This window comes from Caretta caretta, chromosome 1 (genome assembly GCF_965140235.1).
Source record: "Caretta caretta isolate rCarCar2 chromosome 1, rCarCar1.hap1, whole genome shotgun sequence".
NCBI classification, from domain to species: Eukaryota; Metazoa; Chordata; order Testudines; family Cheloniidae; genus Caretta; species Caretta caretta.
The window spans coordinates 204,376,573-204,399,085 of NC_134206.1; the positions used below are offsets into that span (position 1 = coordinate 204,376,573).

The 22,513-nt window shown below is 45.6% G+C and overlaps 1 protein-coding gene across 1 annotated transcript in view; it reads right to left on the minus strand.

The window, feature by feature from the left end:
• The window catches only part of LSAMP (limbic system associated membrane protein), a 1,345,674-nt gene that overhangs the window by 1,211,257 nt on the left and 111,904 nt on the right, over positions 1 to 22,513 (minus strand). The gene's annotated exons all lie outside the window — the stretch shown is intronic.

Consider the following 22,513-nt stretch of genomic DNA (forward strand, 5'->3'; position numbering starts at 1 on the left):
AACTACAGTGCCTTACCTTCATCGTTTTGACCTCAAAATAGCTCACATTCATTAGTTCCTGAGGTACACAAATACACTTTTTAAAAAGCAGTGAAGACCAGGCCAGAGACTCGCCAAAGCCATTTCACATGTGCCACAATACATTCCTCAGATAAGTCACAACTGACTTCTGCCACATTTGAACTGGTAACTAGGGTTGTCACCTCTAAAATACAAAAAAAAAAAAAAGACCTGGACAGGGGGGATGATCCTGAGCCCATAAAACTGGACAGTTGGCAGCATGTTCTGAGCACCTCTTACCAATTTCCTGGGACAGCTGCCTCAAAGAAAGGTCAATCACGGGAAAACCTGAAGAGATGGCCAGTAATTTTCTGACAGAACCATTTTCCACCAGAAAGTCATGATGGGATTAAAGTGAAATTTTCCATGGGAACGTGTCAATTTAGTCAAAACTTGCAACAGAAACCAGGCAGGGATGGCTACCCAGCTCCCTGCCTCGCAGGCTGCTGGTCTTCCAGGGGTTGCTGGGCTGCCCAGCTCCTCAGCTACACCCTGGTGGGCTGCCCCAGAACCAGGGCTCTCTGGGCTCACAGCTCCTCAGCAAACCATCTTGGGGGGCGGGGGGACCTTGGGAGTCAGAGTTCCCTAGGCTTCAAGGCTCAACAGCTCATTGAGCAGCTGCCTCTCCAGGCTGGCCAGCTGTCTGGGCAACTGGCTTCCCAGGCTGCCTGGCTCCCTGGGCAGCTGCTTGCTGGGCTGCCTGACTCATGGCCTCCCAGGGAGCCAGCTGCCTTGCCAGGAGAATATCTTGGCTTGCTGTTTCAGTCCTCCTGAAATACGTTTTTTCCACAACACCCCCCCCCCAGCAAGAAATTTTGAATTTTTGTCCATTCGCCCCCATTTCAGATTATTTTTTTTTCTTTCAAGGTAGGAAAATTTCCTTTTCCTGCAAGCTCTGGAGAAACCTCTTGGAGAAATATTGCTTTGTGTGTGTGTGTGGTGCTGCTCTCTGAAACTTCCGAACCTGGTCCCTGACACCTGCCCTTAAGGGCCATTCACTCCCCTAGCATTTTCAGAGAATCCACCTGATCCAACTATGCACTCTTCTACACAACATTGCTCAGCTGATGAGGTGCATTACAATAATATCACTTCTCCACTTTCCGCAAAGCCATCAAAAGTGGGTGAGGGCTGGGGGCAGAATACCAGACTGGATGGACTGATAGTTTTATCTAAGACAGCTAAGTCTATATTCCTAGAAATCCGTTTTCCCCACAATCAAAAGGCAAAGCATGTTTGGAGCAGGGTGGGATAAGGGGGTTTGGGACCACAGGATGGCCCACAGTGCTGTGGGAAATAAATACTTTGGAAATAAAATAAAGATTAAGATAATGTCCTGGTTTCACACAGAAATGATCTGTACAATGTTTTGAACCTGCAGGAAAGTAAGTAAAGTGGCAGGGAAGTGGAGAGAGAGGGAGAAAGAAAAGGTTTTAAAGGAAGAAAAGAAATGGTGCAATTTCCCAGACACCGTTAAAGTCTCCTTGAAACTAATTGTGGCAACAAGCAAGGTGGGCCGTGCTGCTGGGGATTTCCAAGGGGGAGCTGTTAACGTTACTATGATTGATGGGAAGTTTTCCTCTCTCTCAGAGGGGATGAAGTTGAGAGCCCTTCGAGAAGGAGAGTGCCCGTGTTCTCAGACAGTCTAAATAATGGCCTCTAATGGGTTCAGCAATGTCAAGAGGGTCTATAGAATAACACTGGAAGCCATTCCCTTCCACTTCCCCCTCTGCAGACTCAGATGTATTACCAGGGCTGGAAGTGCCAGCTTGCCTCTCCCACCTGGGCTGGCAGTGCCAACAAAGGGAAGCCCCTTAAGTGAGTCTCACTGGCTTCTCCATTTGTTTTCATTTTGTCACCAGACGTTTCTATTTAAGCCGCTTGGAAAGATATCTCAACAACAACTGTACTGGACTCAAGGAGACAGAGGCTGACGATACGCCTGCCCTCCTTCTTTCTCCGGAACTTCACTGCTGTGTCGAAATAACCGGCAGCTACCAGGGAGAGAAAATCGGGCAGGTCCAGAGGGTCTGTTACATCCTCCTTGTCATGCATGCCACGTTGAGCTGTGATGGGGTCAGATCTAATTCACTAACCCAGGAGGAGCCAGGTCAGTACTGGGGTGGGAGATTTCTAAGGAAAACCCAGGGGGCTGCAGGAATTCATGTGGATAATTCAAGCTGAGTCAGTGCTGAACCAATGCCCCAAACTAACGCTAGAGAGTGCTGTGCTGGAGGAGACACTGTCCATCCCATAGCTGTTAGGACTGCAGAATGACATTAGCACTAATGCAGAGGTTCCTATACTGGGTTCCCTGAAATACCTGCCAATGATTCACAGAGACCTGGCAGGTCACATGGCTTTGTCTCCAGCTCTTTGTCTCCATGTGCTCCAGTTCAGGCTATTGGAAAGCTAGACTTACATGCTTGTAAGAACAACTGGTAATAAGTCATAGCCGTGTTAGAGGCCTCTATTGGCAGCCACTGCTACATATGAAGAGCACACGAGGAAATAGGAACCAACGCTCAGGGGCAGAACACTTATAAATAACTAAATACTTTCCTAATTTCTTTTCCATAGAAGAAGGTGTTGTCATCGCCACAAGGTTGTTGCGTGTTTATCAGTGGGAGTGGAGATGATCCATGCAAGCTGCAGGGCTCAGAGCTCGGAACTAGAAATCATGAGATCCGAGTTCCATTCCTGATTCTGCCAGTGATTTGCTGTGAGAGTTTGGGCATGCTGTTTCTCTGTGCCTCAGTTTCCCTGCACGTGAAATGGAAATTATGCCCACCGTTGTGAAGTGCTTTGCTGTCCTTGGATAAAAAGTGATATGTGAGTGCAAGGTATTGCTACGACTGATGCTGACAGTCTGTCTGTTGCACAACCAAGTGTAAGTGTGTTTAGATCAGAGCGGGTGCATGAGCTCCTCCTCAATTTTGTCACACTATGAGTGTGCTACCAAGTGCCTGTGTGTTAAAAGGGGATTCTCTCTACCTGCTAATCAAGTGCAGTTTATCCATAATAGTGTGTGACTGTCACATTGTCCATGGAGGACTCGATGTTTCATGTGTGTGCACGATTATAGGTGTGGGCTTATTACCATGGTGTATGTGGATGACTGCACGCAGTTGATGTATGTATTTGGATCTGGCTTGTCTTTGTGTGTTTATGTCACTATGTGTACCTGTGTGCGTGATTGTCAGTGAACTGGGCCAGGAGAGGATAGGACAAGGGGAAAGCACGTTATTTAAGAGTCAGTTTTCCTTTCTCTTTTCCGAGCCGATCATAATTAAACCCTAGATTCTGGCCAAAGTCACCTTCATTGGGTCACTGCAGAAGCCCCAGATTTAAACATCTGACTGCTCTCCCCTTTGGCCTGGGGAAAAGAGTGTCCACCAAAAGGAATGGCAGAGGCTTTTAGCAAAGTCTCCAAAGAACAACCCTTGAATGGCTCAGAATTGCCTGTGCCAAGCAGAGAGAACTGTAAAGCAAGCACAAGCCAAAGACAGAGAGAGACAGGGCTGCTCCACTTTAGCTCTCTGCTGCACTGTGCACTTATTATTCGCACAAGGTCTAATTTATAAACCCTGCTCATGTTTATAAACTCTGCCATCCTAATGGAAATGAAAACATTAATACAACCCGAGGAATCTTCACTTTCCAGGTTTTAATTAAAATCATAGGCGTTAAGAAATGAAAGCGTCTTCGTGGAATAAGTCTAATGAAGTATTTCCTCACATAGCACAAATCTCCGTGTGCAGTCCCTGCTCACTGGTGCCAGGAGCCTGAATAACCAACCCCCTTGTCATCAGGAGATTGCACCTCAAAAATTAGACAAATTATCCTGAAATTTATTTCAAATAAATATAGTTGCCAAGATGGAGCTAGGAAATAATATCCAGTGCAGGAGGGTGGGGATGGGGGGAACCAGCACAGCCACGAAACATGATGTCTTAATTGATTAACTAGAGGCAAGGGTGACTGCATCACATGCCATCTGGTGGGAATTGAAGGGGAGAGGAGAGCACTGAGAGATGGAGGCGGTGTGTTCAGAGGCAGCGAGAAGGGGAGAAAGAAAGAGAGGGAGAGAAGGATAAATGGATGGATAACCGGGCTGCAGGGGGAGAGGAAGTAATGGGGTGTGCAGAGAATAAAAGACCACAGGAATTGCCAGACTGGATCTCACCAGATGCTGCAGAGGAAGCTGTGAAGTGAGCAGTTATGGAATGACCTGCCTGTAGGGGAGGTTTGTTCCTAACCTCAGTCAGAGGTTGGCTTGTGCTCTGAAGCATAAGGGTTTATATCCCTACATCAGGCTAAAAAAAAAAAAAAAAAAAAGGAGCGGAGGAGATAGATGAAGTGTGGAAAGAACCAACATGAAAATCAATGGAAACCAGAGACACAGGCAGTGTTTGTGTGGGAATGGGTGGGGCAAGTGCCCCACCAGCTGCTTTGCCTGCCCTGTGCCAAGCACATGGTACCTCTGGAAAGCCCTGAGAAGAGAGGAATGCTGGGATACCAGAGCCCGTTGTCACACAGTAGCAAGACAACGACCATTTTCTGCACCATTTTTTTCTCCAGAGCCTCAAGCAGAATATAGAAGAACTAGTGCTGGGCCTAAAGCAAATAATCTGGATCTACACCTGAATTTCTGGAGCTTTTTGGTTGCCAGGTTTTGGTCTGGGCTTATTTCCAAGAGGAACATGTCATGTGTCGGACTGGATCAGTCAATAGGCTATCTAGACCAGTATCCGGTCTCTGTCAGTGGCCACCAAGAGCTGCTTCAGAGGAAGGGTGACAAGCTCAGCTCAGCTCTGAAGCGCCTCTTGTTTGGGCTCACCTGCAGCTTGTGGACACTGAGTTGCCCAGTTTGAGACCCATCTGAGGTAATGCATAGAATTTGAAGTCAATAGAAAGACTTCCACTCACTTCAATGGACTTTGGAACAGACTCCATAGCAAGTGCCTCTTGCACCATGGGGGAAAATCAGTTCACTTGTTAAATCTACTTTGATGTCTGCACCACTAGTTCACAGACAACACCAGTCCTTCCCTCTCATCAGGTTAAGGACAAGGGAAGAGCATGCGGCAGGTATAGAAGGACTAATACTCTAAGGCAGAGGTGGGCAAACTTTTTGGCCCGAGGGCCACATCCAGGTATGGAAATTGTATGATGGGCCATAAATGCTCACAAACATTAGAGGTTGGGGTGCAGGGGGTGCGGGCTCTGGGCGGGGGGCAGAAATGAGGAGTTCGGGGTATGGGAGGGTGCTCTGGGCTGGGACTGAGAGGGTGGGATGGGGATCAGGGTTCAGACAGGAGGTTGGGGCATGGGAGGGGGTCGGGGTGCAGGCTCCTGGCAGCGCTTACCTCAAGCAGCTACTAGAAGCAGTGGCAGGTCCCCGCTCTGGTTCCTATGCGGAAGCATGGCCAGGCACCTCTGTGCACTGACCTGTCTGCAGGCGCCACCCCTGCAGTTCCCATTGCCCGTAATTCCTGGCCAATGGGAGCTGCAGGGGCAGCATGCAGAGCCCCCTGGCTACCCGTAGGAGCCGGAGTGGGGACCTGTCGCTGCTTCTGGGAACTGACAGAGTGGGGCAAGTCCCTGACTCAGCTCCCTGGCTAGAGCAGGGCAAGCCCTGGAGCTCGAGAGACAGATTAAAATATCTGGAAGGCCGGATGCAGCCCCCGGGCTGTAGTTTGCCCATCCTTGCTCTAAAGTGCAGTGCCTCAGATAGAGGAGACCTCTTGTACCATTGTCTGAGTTGTAAGAGTTCTGAACACAGAAAGCGCCATGACACTAGGAGCGAGGGAGGAAAACAATCAATGCTGTGGTGTTATTAAGAGGTAAACATGCTTTCTGACCCTCACGGGATGCTGTACACAGCATTAATGAGGCCCAAAAAAGGAACTGAAGCATCACAGAATTTCACAGATTGCCTCCTAGTTACTGGCCCAGTGGGGGCAACTTTCAGTTTTATTGGGCTAGTCCTTTGGTCACGGTCTGCTCGGTTTGTATTCTTTTTATCACGGCAACAAAGGGGAGGCTTTAGCATCATTCAAAAATGCAATGTTGTGGAATCAAATGGAGTGACCTGGCAACTCTGGGGTTTATAAATCAGCCAGTGGAATGAACACCATTCAGCACTGAGAGCCATGTGCACAAATACTTTGCACTCACATTTACTCTCCACTAACACCAAAAGAATCATTTGCATGTCTATGGGCACCTTCCATTAGAGGGTCTCCCAGTGCTTTGCAAGCATTAGTACAAATGCACCCTGGGCTTCAATCTTCACTGCCTGGTACTGTATCATTGGGCCAGATCCTCAGCTGGGCTAGCTAATTCCAATGGAGCCAGACCTGATTTTTGACACCATCTCAGGCCAGGTCTTGGGAGAGCTAATGGAGAGTCAACAGGATGCCAAAGGACCAAGCACTGACAGAAAGAGTTGTTAAAAAAATTAGGAATATGTTGCAAATGTACCTGGTCTTGTGATTAGAGATTTGAACTTGCACCTACTGAAGCGAATGGCCTGGCCCCCATGGAACTTTAGTAGGGAAGGATCTGACCCTTTGAGCAGTCAGGATCCAAAGGAACCCAAATAATTCCACGTATTTGTTTATATGTGTAGGTGTATTTATATTTTGCATGGGCTCTTTTTGCTTCAAGAAACAGTTTATGGAGACCGAATGGAGGCGAGATCTAGTTACTGTGGAGACAGATCGAATATAAAAATCTACAGAGATGAAACCTGGTCATGGTTCTGATGAAGCTGGAATTTCCTGTAATGTTTTTAGAAATCTGAGGCATGCCTCAGTTTCCTCCTGTACATTGCATGGCTACCCCCTGGGTGCAAAGGGTTAAATAGATGCTCTTGGGGCACAACAGGAGACCGGAGGTGTATCACCTAATGGTCTGGGGTGGAATGAATGGTTCAGGAAAGAACTGGCTGAAACTGACCCATATCCGTGAAGGATCCACCAAAAAAAAATGATGGGACCCCCAAGGACTGAACAGCTGACACTTATCCAACTTACCCAGGGGAATCACTGGCAAGCGGAACATGTGAACTCAGAATGGGTTGGGGGCAGGGGGAGGCATGAGATAATTGTCAGAGAGACTGGGCAGCTCTCCTCTGGTCGTGACAGAGACAGGAAGAGAGAGAGCGTGAAAGAAATGGATTCCATAGCAGATTGGCTGGCTGATTGCATTGTCTTGGTGAGGACGGACAACCTTCATTTCTCTATGCTAACCTAAGGACTTTCAGAATCTGCAGGTCAGGTGACTAATCAACGGTTACCCTGCAGTGGAAAGGCTGCCTAGCGTCACTGCAGATAGTCGCTGAGAGCACTGCACCATGAGGGGGTATAGTACACAAACCTCCTGCAGGAGTGGGGCTTGTGTGGATTTGCTGCTGGGAGCCATGGAGAGAGACCGGAATTGTTGTGCCCACAAGCCCAGTTTTGGAGTCTTGGCAGCTGTAGGCCTGTCCCTGTTGAACAGTGTGGGTCCTTGGGGCCTGGCACAAGGAACGGGTGGTATTTCCACTATATAAAGTAAGAGAGTGTGTGTGTGCGCACACGAGAGAGAGAGAATAAGACTGCCCCAGACTAGAAGACTGATATCAACAGCTTTAGGAATATACTTTTTTCAGTTTTCTATTTCACAGCTGGTTGATTTCAACATTTTAATGGACCTTCCCCACCCCAGTGCCCATCTGTCCACCCTAATAAATGCTCTTGGTAGAATCTACCTGTCTGTTGTATCACCACTTTCATAAAAACCCAGCGGCGCTATCAAGTTTCACCCTAAATCAGGGGCTGTAAGGCTGAAGTCTATCGAAATGATACAATCCCTACTCTCACAAATCAGACACGGGCAGAAGCAGACAGACCGACTGATCTGCACGGCAAGGTGAATGGATTGGGTCTCTTCTCTCTCCTTTGCTCTTTGCTTAGCACAGAGCGGGTGGCTGTAATGCCAGGGTGCCCCATTAAGTCACAGAGCCTCCTTTGAGTGGCAAACAGAGCAATGTGAAGGCTCATGAGCCACCCCAGAGATGCTGTGTGATAACTGAGGTGTTGAAGGTACCAGACGACAAAGCCCTGCCTCTCTTGGGGATCCATTAGTTATTTCCGATCTGCTGGTGTCTCTGCCTTGGTCTCTTTCTCTCCAGAGCTAATCAGTGGTGATGGATGTTGACACTTGTTCCTTCCTGCGGGCATCCAATTGCAGTGTCTCTCATTTGTCACTGGCTCTCCCATCTATTTCCCAATGCGTCCTTAATTCAAATGAGCAGGAGCCAGGCCAGGAAGAGAGCACACTCATTCAGATTACCCTCTGTCAGGTTTCCAGCTGGTGAGTCAGTTAAACAGCAGTTGATGAGCATAGTTGGAATGCAAACACTGATCTCCATACTATTAGGAAACCTGGATATCCAGATCCCTTGCCTCTGTTTCCACCTCTATTCCAGAAACAGACCTGCTGGCTGCTGCTATCATTGCCCAGATAGCTTGAGGCAGAGCTAGAGTGGAAGAGCTCAGAACCTCTACTTTGCTCCATCCCAAACCAAACAAGCACCTGGGCTTTCCTGCCCTGAGTTATCACACTGTTCACTCTGTCTCATGCAATTAGTAGTTATTAGGCCCCAGCCTTCTCAAGGCCAAAGAGAGGTCATTGTGTCTGTGAAGCTTTGTCTCTGCTGACCCAGCAAGTGGAGAGCTCTCCCACCTCCCATCTGCTTCCGAATGGGGGACATCCTGCAAGTAACAGTTCACTTACCTTCCCCAATCCCCACTACCATGGCTGGACCTCCCAATCCCACCTTCCGTTCTCTGATCCTACTCATTCTTCTCGACAGATGAAGAAAGAAATGGGAAGACAGACTGCAAGCAGTGCCCGTAAGTCATGCAAAGGACAGTGAAGAAGTCTTACCCAGGCAGAGCAGTAGTGCAGTCCATCAAGCAGGGGCAGTAGGGCCATAAAACACAGAGGGAGTCTGACCTTCTACCCACTCCTCTCATCACAAGGGAGGTTGAGCTATCCATTTCCGTGACTAGCGGTGGTACAGTGTGGGAAGAAATTCAGGACACAGGACTAAATTGAGCCCTGGGGAAAGTCCGATTCGAGTTTCACCCACTTACCCTAGGGCTGAATTTGGCCCAGAGATCAGATCCTCTCCCTCACCCTAAGAGATAGCATCTCTACTGGGGCCTTCTCCGAATGGCAGCAGCAGCCTGTGCTAACACCATGCTTCTGTGATTGCCTTGGGGACACGAATGTTTGGTTAAGTCTCGGCATTTCACCCTTCATCAATACTAAAAAATTAGCACAAAATGTGTACAATAAAGGCTTATGTCTTAGGCCTTTTCCTTATTAATCCTATTACACTTGTCTTTATGAGCTCTCCAAGTTCCTTTCACTCCCTCCGGGGCTTGGCTGCAAATGAGATTTTGCATCTCAGTGTAAAATAACCCGAACATTTTTATATAAAATTAAATAAAAATCCTCCATCCTGGCAGTACATGCCTGGAATCCAATTTCTGGAGCTTGTGTCTTTCAAGAACCTCATTGTTTTCCCAACTTCTCTTAGCTTTGGGAAGATGCTGCTTTTCTTTCATTCAGACAATGTATTGATTAATATCACAAAGGCAAGTGAGGAGCTAATTTTGAATGGCTCAGATGAGCAGGATGGAGAAAGCATGTGTTTAAAACACAGAATGGGGAGGCCAGAACAGAGTGAATAATTTATGGTTTGGGTCAGTGGCTGAACTGAAAAATCAGGGGGGGAAATGTGGTTTCTTTCTAACTGAAACTGGATTTATTTTTTTCTTGACAAAAAGGAAAACTAAAACACTTAGTTTGGGTTGAACAAAACATTTTGAATGTCAAACCAAAATGACATTTCAAAATGAAAATGCTGATTTGAAATGAAACGTCAAAATGATTCGGTTTGACATATTCAAAATTTGTGTTTTCAGGTGTTTTTTTTTCCAGCTGAACTATTTGCCAAATTTGAACCAAACTCAGAAATATTGGTGCTACCAAAAATGCATTTTTCAGCCTATTTACTATTCACCACAAATATTTTGCCTAGCTCTAGTCAGGACACCTGGTTTCCATTCCCAGTTCTGCCACTAACTATTGCTCTGACATTAGGCAAGTCACTACACTGCTCTGTGCCTCAGTTTCCCTATTGGTAAAATGGAGATAACTAGAGGTCCTTCCCAGCTGGTGAATTGTGAGGCTCCATTCACGAATGCTCAAAAGTGCTCAGAGATCCTTGAGCAACAGAGGTATACAGCATTAATTTATTATTTTTACTACATCTAAATGTTCAGATCTTTTCTTGATCCTCTTATATGATTCTTATTTCTGTGTATGTTTATCACTCTCTAATATTGATACAAGACATGTTCATGAGCCACACATTTTGGACCTGTATTGGCAATTTCCCAGTGTTGGTTCCAGATTTTAATTCAAGCCACTCTCTGCTTGTTGCAGCAGAACAAGCTGGACACAAGAAAAAATAAAACACAATTAACAGATTTATAAGTGTAGATTTTAAGGCCAGAAAGGGGTCATAGTGATCTAGTCTTACCTGCTGTATAACGTGACCTGCTGTAAAACACAGGAGTTCACCCAGTAATTCCTCTTTAAGCATATAGCATTCCTGTTCGACCCCTTCCAGTACTCTGTTGTTTACCATAAAAGCTGACATTTAAAGGTGAAAAATCCAGGAAGGAAAGGGGGTGACTTAAAAATAAAATGTAATTTACACTAATTATCTAGTTACACAGGATGCTCTGTGAAAACATTAGCAAGTGAGATTAATTCAGAAAAGCACCAAATACACCACAGAGAAGATTTTCACCTTTTACAGTCAAAAATCTGTGGTTATCCACCACTAGTCATTCGAGTATACATCACAGCCATTCAAGTCATCGACAGCAGGGATCTATCTAAAGTATTTATACAGCTCCAAACACCATGCTATCTGAGCACTTCACAGTCTTTAATATATTTAACCCCACAACACCCCTGTGAGGTAGGGAAGCGCTGTTATCCCCATTGCCCAGATGGGAAACACAGGCACAGAGAGAATAAGGCATGTCTACACTCTGGAGTAATGAGCACTATGGGTGGGTGGGGGTTTCTAAAGTGCACTAACAAATTGCACATTAATTGGCCTATGTAGACCCTTCTGTGGCACACTAAACATTCCCTAGTGTGCTTTAAAGCAGTACTGTGCACTACATTAAGTGTACAACAGAACCATCTGTGCCCACCAGTAGGGTCTACAAGGCCCAATCAATGCGTATAACACATTAGTGTGCTTTAGAAATTACAGCTTGTAGTGTGCATTAACCGCATAGTGTACGCAAGCCTGAAGTGACTTGCCCAAGGTCAAATAGAAAAGTTGTGACAGAAGAGAGAATCATAACCATGTCTCCCAAGTCCCAACTTAGTGCCCTAATAACTACACCGTCCTTTCTCTGAGACATGTCAGCTCCTTCAGCTCCAAAAGCAACATATCCCTACCACTAGAACTACAATGGAGTAAACTAATGGGCCACTTCACCTTATGTGGTCCCTTATATGTGCTAACTACTTATGCTATACTGTCTGTTCCATCTTGTATTTAGCTGTGACACTAAGGGCATGTCTACACTTACCTCCAGAGCGATCGATCCAGCGGGGGTCGATTTATCGCATCCAACGAAGACACGATAAATCGACCACCGAGCGCTCCACCGGAGCGAGAAGTTATGCGGTGCCAACGGGGGAGCGTCAGCGGTCGACCTACTGCAGTGAAGACACCGCGGTAAGTAGCTCTTAAGTACATCGACTTCTGCTATGCTATTTTCATAGCTGAAGCTGCATAACTTAGACGGTCTTAACTCGCCCCTTCCCCCCACCATGTAGACCACGTAAGAGGGCTGGTCTACACTGGCACTTTACAGCGCTGCAACTTTCTTGCCCGGGGTGTGAAAAAACACCCGCCCCCCCCCTGAGCGCTGCAAATTTCAGCGCTGTAACGTGCCAGTGTAGACAGTGCCGCAGGGCTGGGAGCTACGCCCCTCGTGGGGGTGGGTTTTTTAGAGCACTGGGAGAGCTCTCTCCCAGCCCTGTGCCACAACCACACAAGCCACGGTCAAGCGCTGCTGCGGCCGTGCTTGAATATTGCCTGCGTAGACTAGCCCTAAGGCTTGCCCTGCAGCACACAGGTAGGTTGATGTAAGGCAGCTTACATTGTAGGTTGCTGTAGTTTGGGCGATGCAGTGTAGGCACTGCATTACTTACATTGGCTGTTGGCTAAAATTCTTGTTAATTTTACAGCTTTCTGCTGGAGCCATGAAACTGACAAGAAAGGCTGGTAGGTTCCATGCTGTGAACCCTGAGCCCAGCTCACAACTTGGGCTGTCACACTGGGGCAGTGCCGGCTCCAGATACAGCTCGGCTGTTCCCCAGGTTCCCCCCTACCTGCTCCCAGCCAGGCTCTCCACTGGGAGCCCTGCTTCCCCCACGCTCCTGGCTCCCCACTCTGAGCCCGGCTGCCCAGCACTGAGAGCCTGGGCTCCCAATTCCCCATGAGACTCCCAGAGTGTGGCTGCTCTGAGCAGAGACAATAACAGCATGAAATTGACAAGAATATCAATTTCACTGCTGGTAGGCTCTGTGCTGTGAAATTGAGCCTGCTCCAGGCTCACAGCTGTGAGCCCAGGCAGCTCTATGTCCCACACAATGCCCCTTTTCAGTCGGTGCAAGTGCTCCTGGTGAGGATGTGCTCCACTGGCAGAAGGAGAGTAACGTGGACACCAATAGCCAATTGAATTACTACAGTGGTTGTAGGTCGACTTAAATTAAGTCGACATAATTTTGTAGTGTAGAGAAGCCGTAAGGCCAGGTCTACACTACAGACCTATAGGCATAACTATGTTGCCACACCCCTGAGCAACGCTGTTAGCCCGACCCAACCCCCAATGTAGACAGTGCTATGTTGACGGGAGAGCTTCTCCCATCAACATAGCTCCCCCCTCTCACAGAGGGGGATTAACTACACCAACAGGAGAAGCTTTCCCATCGGTGTAGTAGCATCTTCACTAAAGCACGACAGTGACATAGTTGCGCTGCTGTAATTCTGTACACGAAGACAAATCCTAAGTACCTTTCCCAGACCTGAGGAAGAGTTCTGCATGGCTCGAAAGCATGTCTCTCTCACCAACAGGAGCTGGTCCAATAAAGGATATTACCTCACTTTGTCTAATTAGCTACTGATTGACAGCATAGGACATAAAGTGACATAAAGTTGAGCAATTTGGATTCTTTTTGGTATAGTGCACTCTCTCACACACACCCCATTCAGTACAGGATATAGATGTTCTACACATACTAAAAGCCACCATTAGTGTTTTTTTTTTTAAAGAAAAGGTTAATTTCACAAATATTTGCTAAAATGCAGAAAAGTGACTCTGAAAATAACATAATGGGATTTTCATGCTTAATGTCTCTCAAGGACTCCAGATCAAATTGTCTCCATTTACAAGTCAATTTTCAGTTTGTTCTCCTGTAGCTGTATTGTCTCTCTGGAGGACTAACAGGAGTAAGAATTTGCTTTTGTCACTATTGTCAGCAGGCCCCTACGCAAAGACACTCACAGGAGTGTATACTGGGAGCAGATATGTTGATCATAAAGCATCTTTCTAACAGACAAGTTAAAAAAAAATTAACCGTATTTTAATGTAACCTTTTCTCGGTCTCTCTCTCACACACACAGACACAAACATATGATCAACTCTGCTGTATGCAAAATAACCCTGCAGACAACCCCTTTAGTAACCTGGTGATCAAGAATACAGTATTAGGTTAAATCATTTAAACTCACATATTTTAGAGGCACATAAACCGTCTCAGGAATGATTTGGTACATTCATGTGAATAGCTCCTGCCCTTTATCTTCCACCAGGTTCTTTCCAACCTCTATACTCAAATCCATATGACAAGATGTTACCTCAGAAGGGGTAGCACTGGAAAAAATCCTCAAGTGCTGCATTAACAAATCTGGCATTTATATTTTACCTTTTAGCCAATAAGAACTCAAAGTGGTTTTGTAAACTTTTAAAAAAGTTTGAAACTTTAAAAACTACTTATTGAATATCTATCTTTATCACTCTATTGATCACTAGGGTTGGGCATGTGATGGAAAAATTGTCTGGCCATTTATTTGAAAAACCTTGTGAAATATTTCAGCCAATTATTTGACAAATACATCTGAGAATTGTTCAGCCAGTTCTGTTAACCAGATTAATTATGGAAAAGGATATCAACTGAATAATTTATTCCAAAATATAGCCATCATTGAATAAATTATTGAAATAATAATATTTGATAAATACTGCCCTTCACTGATGTACAACTTTCTCTGTGATGGAACAGAGCAGCTGTTAAAGTACACAATCGTTTAGGACAGTAAATGCAGGGGGAAAATATGCCAATTTGTAAGTGCTGAGGGAATTTGATATTAGGCAGAATGTAATTACGCAGATTGGGATTTAGTCAGAGATGATAACCTTCTTTTGTAAAAAATGTAACATTATAATGACCACAAATGATAAACACCTCATGTCTTGTTTTCATCCAAAAGAATAGACTCCCCAACAATATAGTTCCCTTTATCATCATACTGGTTCCATACCAATTCAGAAGGGAAAGCACTCCCTCCTGATTCACCAACCCCACTTCTTATAACACAGCACCCTCTAGGATCACACTGAGGCATTAGTGGGGATAAATTATGGAAGCACTCAGGAAGCATTAATTAAAGAAAAGAGCTACAACTACAGACAAACAAAACAAGTTTCCTACACAGCTTGAGTTCCAACTTTATCCCCTTTGTGTACTTGTTTACTACAATCTGAAACCCTATACAGTGCAGAGAGACATCTGGAGGCTGAATTATACCCTGTCAGTAAACATATCATTACATTGGTTTCTGTACCGATTCAGAAAAAAGAAAAAAAAGAAAAGAATACTTGATGCTGAATCACCAAAACTGCTCCTGCAGTATGTCAGTGTTTTCTTCCAGCAGCTCCTGACCAAGTACTACCCACACCCAGCTGTAATTAATTTCTAAGATCAGTTGGATCACACAGCACAAGTTGCTGCAAATTTAACCTCACACTAGACAACTCTCATTTTGGCTGAATATAGGGAATTGCAGCCTCACGAATACTCCAATGTTCAGAACTCAGCTGTATGTACTTTTTGCTTATGGTTTTTGTGTCAACTGTGATAAGTTAGGAATGAAAGAAACCCTCTTTTTCTTCAAGTATATTTCTTTCATCAGTCTTGCGGCCAGCAGGACGCTCTCACTCAATGCCACAGAGAAGTACTCAATATGGCTATTAGTGTACCTGTAGGGGTTGTTACTTTAAAATCACTGCCAGTCCCTTTCAAAGGGGGAAATCATAAGAATGACAGCTCAGAAAGATTTGCTTCTAGTATCTGAAAAAGGAACGGAGTTTATTTTAAGCATTTCAAAAATTATTTGGGAATTTACACTCCTGGGTCCTCACTCTTGGTTACCAGCAGGGAAACACAATACCGCATGGAAAATGAAATTTACAAACGTCTGTCGCCCCTTGGGAACGTGGTGGTGTTCTCCAATTTACAGACACACACCTTGAATGTGTAAATACTTCACCGCCACAGTTTAAGGACACCCATGATTTGCACAGCAACATAAATCACTGTTTCCCCGGTGAGCAGAAAGCTGCTGCGAACTAGGACTAATGCCAGATGTGGATTAACATTAACATCTCAACCAGTATGCTGGAAGTTTAATTGTTTACGTACATGATGTGAACTGATTTAAAATCTATTATTTACACACATTTAGATGGCACACACTCATTAATAAATTAGACACTCGCAAAACAAGTGTAAATCACTGGAGCCGTGACTTGACTTTATTTACGAGCCTCCTCAGGGCCAGGCGGCCTCCGAGCCCTTGCCAAAACTCATGCAAGGGTCCAGAACTAACTCCTCCACCTGGCTCCCCATGCTGGGGTTATGTTTTCCATACATAATTTGCATTGCCGCTGCTGGTGACATACCTCTCCCAGGGCTACATAAAGGTCTTCCATCCCACGGGCTTTCAATCTGGCACCTTTTCCCAGCACTGAATTCAATCATTTAAAAGATTATAATAATAAATAATAAAAATAAATGTCAGGTCTTCCAAGGAAAAGCTTGGACCTATGGGGAAGCAGCCCGAGGATCTGAAGTGGGACAGTTGCCACCCCAGACCATTGCACCAGCCTTTTTTCTAGTCAGCTCTCCAGACTCCTCTCCCCTCCACCCGAAAGCCAACGATTAAATATTAGATGCTCTGATCTCTGCCTCATTAAATAGAGAATATTCACACTCTGTCCTGACCTGCACTGGGGCCAGTTTAAGGAGCAATCTGTCATGAGATCATTAATACAGAAACTGGCTCAGCCGGCGAGAATAATCATCCAAAATTAATTTTGTAACCTTTTCTGGGAAGGCCTCGGAGAGGGTATTTTACCTCTCATAACTGGGGGATCAGTTATATATTTCCTGGTTTCAGTCATTACAGAAGCAAGCCAAGAAGGCACATCCACACTGAGGCAATGCCTCCCAGAGCCTCTTGGCGACACTGCAATGCTACGTATGCATGGCCCTGCCTGAGAGAAAGGGGCTGAAACAGCAAAGTGTGGGGTCAAGGATAGATTGAGACAAGTACAGTTTGGACGGACAAGAGACATGGATTCCAAAATTGCTTTCTAGGGAGCCAGGTGGAAAATATACCTGGGGAACTGGCATTTACTGGAAAAATATTGATGTGTCTCTATCATGCCTTCAGAGCAGAAGGTCCAGACCAGATCAGCTAGAGTACTTTGCAGGCTGTATGAGTGACAAGTCTGCCTACAAAAGGAGAATTCTGGTTTTGCTAACTGGTCAACACAACCAGTGTTTCTGTAAGCTCTCTGGGGGTAAGAACTGTCTTTTTAAAATATGTGAATCCAGTGCCTAGCACAATGGAATCCTGATCAGGGCATCCCAGTCCCTTAATAAATAATAATCTCCCCTTAAGAAGTGATTGTCCTGGACTCAGGCTTCCTTCTCTCCTCTTTCCTGTCTCTTTCCCCATCTTTCCTTCCTTGCTGGCTGTTAGTGGCAGGATGCACACATATCCTGGTATAGACAGAGAGAGAGAGAGAGAGATCGATCAAACTTAGGTAGATAGATGGTGGAAGCTTCCAGCACGCATACATTCTATCTTGACAGTGTGCAATCCACACAGACCGCGGCAGAATTGGGATAAATAATAAAATAATGGAAATTTCTCATCCGCTGTTGCTGTCACATCCCGTTAAACTCACTGCAGGTAAAAGGTGCATTGTCGATGCTGCTAAAACCACCTGGCACATTGGGTTACCATAAACAAGCGAAAGTATACAAACAAATAGTCATCTCCACAGTGATGCTGGGGGAGGAAGGGAATAGGTGCTTTTCCAAAGGAAGCGTATAGGCTATCTCACAGGAGAACTGAAGCCTAGAATTAAACCTTTCATTGTTGGTTCTAGGAAAAGCAGCTGCACTGTCTCCTGTAATGTTAATGTGTATTTATACCAAATAAAATAACTGGATTAGTATGGAACTTGTGGAACAAGGTTTGTACCATGTGATTTGACATCCAACAACTGAATTAAAGATGGCAGCTTGATACATAATGCACAATGCCAAGAGGAGTCCATATGAACTATGAAACCTAGACTGGATCTAGTGTAAGAATGGACTGCACTTGGGAAATGACTTGAGTGGGTAATTACTTCTGAGAGTAAGGTGGTAACATTTTTACAGTCACTTTCTGGCAGTAACTGCATTTTATGTGATTTCAGTGCACAAAAAATTTGTTACAGACAAATATAGTTCTTTTAGAAATCAACCTCACCCATAACTCATGGTAAGAAATAATATTACCCTTGTTATAGGACTTTTCACTCATGAGATAAAAGTTCTTTACAAAGGCTATTGTAGGAAGTTGGCTATCTACACGATAGAGAGCAGGACACAGGCTACCCTCTTGTCCAAAGCCACCGTGAAGTAGCTCACCAGAGACGAAGCAGGCTTCCACGTCGACCTACCCAATGGGTAACTGACAGGAATTTGAGGGGTGTGGAACTTAACCAGTCTTTCCTGAAACTTAAAAGAGGTCTATATAAGGAGAGAACATTTTAGTAGTTTTTTATTTTGCCCAGACAGATTTGCCTTTAAATACCATTGGCCTGATCAAGCCATCTTCCTGGAGCTTTGGCAGCTCCGAGAGGTAATGTAAATGTAGCTATTACCATAGCCCTGGAGAAAACCTTTTTAAGAACTGGGTTTCATCATCATTTGGAATGCATTTAACATACGGAGCAACATTCTGGGTGTCACAACTCCTAGCTGGTGGCCAGACGCTACCGTGGACTCAACCAACTGGCAAGTCCTTTGGCTTGCGAGCCCGACATTCTGCGCATGCATGACCTGTGTGGTTCCATGGCACAGCCTTGGAGCACCATCCCCGAGATCTGCAAGCAAAAGCACGGTCTGCTGAACGGAGGGGAAGCCGTTCCCTGGCCAAGCTGGGAGGAGCTGTTCCAAGTTCATCTCAGCTGCCCTATCTTACCCTGGAAATAGAAGGAACCCAGTTACCGCCTATAGGTTTTACTGCCTGGCTAGAATGCAGGAAGAAAGACTGTGGTTATGGCACAGACCTGAGTGTCAAGAGACCGGGGTCTCATCTCAGATCTGCTGCCATTTTACTCTGAGACCTTGGGCATGTCTCCTTGTCATGCCTCAGTTTCCTGTACAATAGAGGTAATGAATGATACTGACCTACCCTAGTAAACTGCTTTGAGAGACATACATGGTGTAGGAGAGGTTTCTATTATATCTGTAAGCCAGGACGATCAATGCTCAAAAGGAGGCCTGAGTGGTTAATATCTGTACAGGACTCAAGAAGAAGGTGCTACGTAAGTGCCAAGTGCTACTGCTCATGCAGCCTGTAGGGTGGATTTCTGTAATTGGTTTGCCCATTTGCAATTCTGTGGCGAATTTGTAGTTATTTGCTGTCCAAAGTGCAGCTGTGCTATCACTCCCGCAGTATCACAGTAAGAGACACAATTGCATTGCCAGCTAGACTGGTCACTTAGCAAACACTAACGCCCCCGTTTGCAAGGTGATGATTAAGGGGTACTGTGACTTTATAACATAAAAAATGGCTGTGTGGTCACAGACTGATAACACACAACCGGGAGTGGCATTGATTAAATGCTATTGGCAATCTCGCTGCTAGAATACCAATAATATAGGTCGCCAGCAGCTGTAATATTGGAGTAATTAATAATAATGCTTAATCTTTCCCTCTGATGAACAGCGGCAGAACTCTCTTCCCTCCACCCCCAAAATAAATCCTTTGGCTGCATAGGAAGTGGAAAGCTGCAGTCACAGTGTGAAGGGGAACACAGAGACCATTCCCGTGGCCGCCCCCCCCCCCCCCCAACCAACTTTGGAAGAGACAAGAACTTTGCCAGATGGAGGTCAGGTTAGCCACTCCACCCTTGCAAACTACCGTACATCTGCCCTGGTGTGTAACCCTCCGAGCGGAGCTCTGATCATGAACGGAGGAATCTCCAACCTCCTGCCCAGCTCGCACCTGTGACTGACGCTCAGATCAAACACTGACATCCTGTGAAGGGAGCGCTATCCAGCCACCCCGGTGCCTTTGAGGAAGTAGGTAAAAGGGGGTGGGAATGGGGGCAAAAGGAGACTCTCAGAGTAACACCTTCCCACTATGGTGTATACAGCTATTTAAGTATGATGCCTTTGTTTACCAGGTACTGCACCTTTGCATTTCCACTATTGGCTATCCCTAGCAACCATAAATCATGAGGCAGCCCGCACCCCAAATCAGGAGATCTAAACAAACGTAATACATTTGGGGCTCTTTTTATTTGGTCTTCTGGATTTTGAATATTCAAATCATATCGGGTCACATTTTCAAGCTTTCCTCTGCAGCCAAGAGGGCTAGAAAATAACTCTTTGTAAATGAAAGCGGAGATTCTCACCTAATCCCATACTTCCAGGAGCTTGGGCCTTAAGATCAACACTGAATGTGGCAAGATGCACGGTAAAAATTGAGAGAGTTGGCAACATTGCATTTCTAAGAACTCTGCCTGTGTGCAAAAATGATGGCCATTTTGTGCTCTCAGCTGACACACCTTATTACAAAGGAGACCCACACATTGTGCTTTGTGTTACTTTTATGCTTTGTTGTTGCTGTTTTCTTTAATTGAAAATAAAAGGTGCGCACATGGAAAGTCAATGGCTGTGCTCTTTGTACATGGGGAAAGTCAATGGCTGCACTCTTTCTACGTGTACATAGTACGTTTCCCAAAAAACGGGATACCATCCAGGTTAAAAGGCCCAAATGTCACCTAATTCCAAAACAACAGGGATTCTCCATTCATATAGCCCTCATGATCCTGCAAGCTTTATTGGTCCCCAAACAAATAAAAATGAACATCTCAACACACACTTCATAGCTCTAAAAAGAGGGGTATATTTAAGCCATGGAATTCCCTGCTGCAGGAGATCATTAAGTCAAAGGAACAGTGGCCATGTTTTTTAAAAGGTCGGTATGGAGTTATGCCCACGAAACATCTGTACAGCTATGGGAGCCGCACTAACTACCCAGGCAATCAAGCCTCATGCTTCAGGAAGTAACATGATTATCACAGAGGCGGATTTACATCTCCTGGACTGTATTAATAGGTATATTGAGTGCCTTCTGGTGGTAGTTCAAGTCATAGCACGTAGGAAGTACCTGTTTGACAACTCTTATCCAGATCCCTTAGGAGGAAGCTGGACCCTCAGCTGCATTGTGCGTTGGCAGGTTATTGCTTTCCTCTGAAGCATCTGGTACTGGCTATCGAGGCAGACAGAGTCTGATCTTGTATGTCACACCCTATATTCCTTTGAAAGGGAAGCACACACACACCCCACTCTGTTCCTCTCTTCTGCCAGCCAGCCAGCTGTGTTGTCATGAGTAAGATTTGTTTGATGGGCTTCATATTGGCCTGGCATCACTTGCTCCGTAAAGCCACAGAGGAGGGGATTAGAGAGCAGAAAGAGGGCAGAAGGTACACCTGCTTGCCTGCCCACCAAAACAGTTGGGAAATTTATTGTTCGGCCTCTCATTAGACCTGACAGAAAAATTGTAGCATCACTTAAATCATAATGAGCGAGTGGCACATTTGATGTTTACCGATTGTAGGTTAGGAGCAAGAGTGCAGGACTTCGTGATAGTCACTGGATATTTTTGAACAAATGAGCTGACGCTGCAACATTTGGAGCCAAGCCTTAGCTTCAGGACCACTAGACCGACAGACAGACAGGCGGAAACACGGGGTTGCCTCATGTGTCACAAGGCACGAGAGCATCTAATAAATAATTCAGGACCTAGGTGCTTAGACAGAAAACGACAATGCTTAGGGAACTGGTAATAGGATAGAAAGCTTGTGTCCTGCAGGATGAGCTGGTTTATATCCAGGCCAGGGTCAGCAGTGACTGAGAGTTGTTACCACCAAATGACTATGTGAAATTAGTTGGTGGGTCTTGGCTTGGCTTCTAATGGACAGACGTCCATATCACCAAAACCACAGCTATCATCATCACTAAGTATTTCCCTTGTCAACTGTCCCAGCAGAGGGGTCAAGGACTGAATGGGCCCTGGGGAATGAACCCATCTCTCATCCTTAGAGATAGGGAGAGAGCAGGGAAGGGTAGAAAAGAAAGAAGGCAGTGCAGAGTACACCCAGGTCTCAGACTTAAAATTTGGGTCTGAATTTTGAACGCCCAGGGCCCAATTGTCCCGCTGTAGGAGTCAACATGAGTTACTCTATTTAGTGATGGGAGACTCAAGCCCCGCTTTCAAGGAGGTTTGGGGGGCTTTGGTTCAGCCCATTACAAATATAGAGGGGCTAGCCATAAAAAATGTCTCAGGATGAGGTCTGGACTTCCAAAACCTTTCCTGATCCCCCAGAGGTGGGAGTTTGGCACAGATCCATCTCTAGGATGGAGCAAAGATTCCTGGATGTCATGCATGGAAAATTGGCTTGTTCCGAGAGTCAGGGCTTAAATAACTGCCCACCCCAGGGATACAGCAGTGAAAGGACCATTAGGAATAAGTATTACAACAACACCACCAAGCATTACAGCTGAGCCTGTGTCAGCCAGAGTGTAGATTCTATAGCAGTGGGCACTCAGAAATCCATAGGCGGAGAGACAAACAGAGAGAGAGACAAATAGGATTAGCTTGGATTGAATTAATAGATGCTCAGTGCCCTACTGAAAGAAGCCCTTCTCCTTCCTTCCCCTC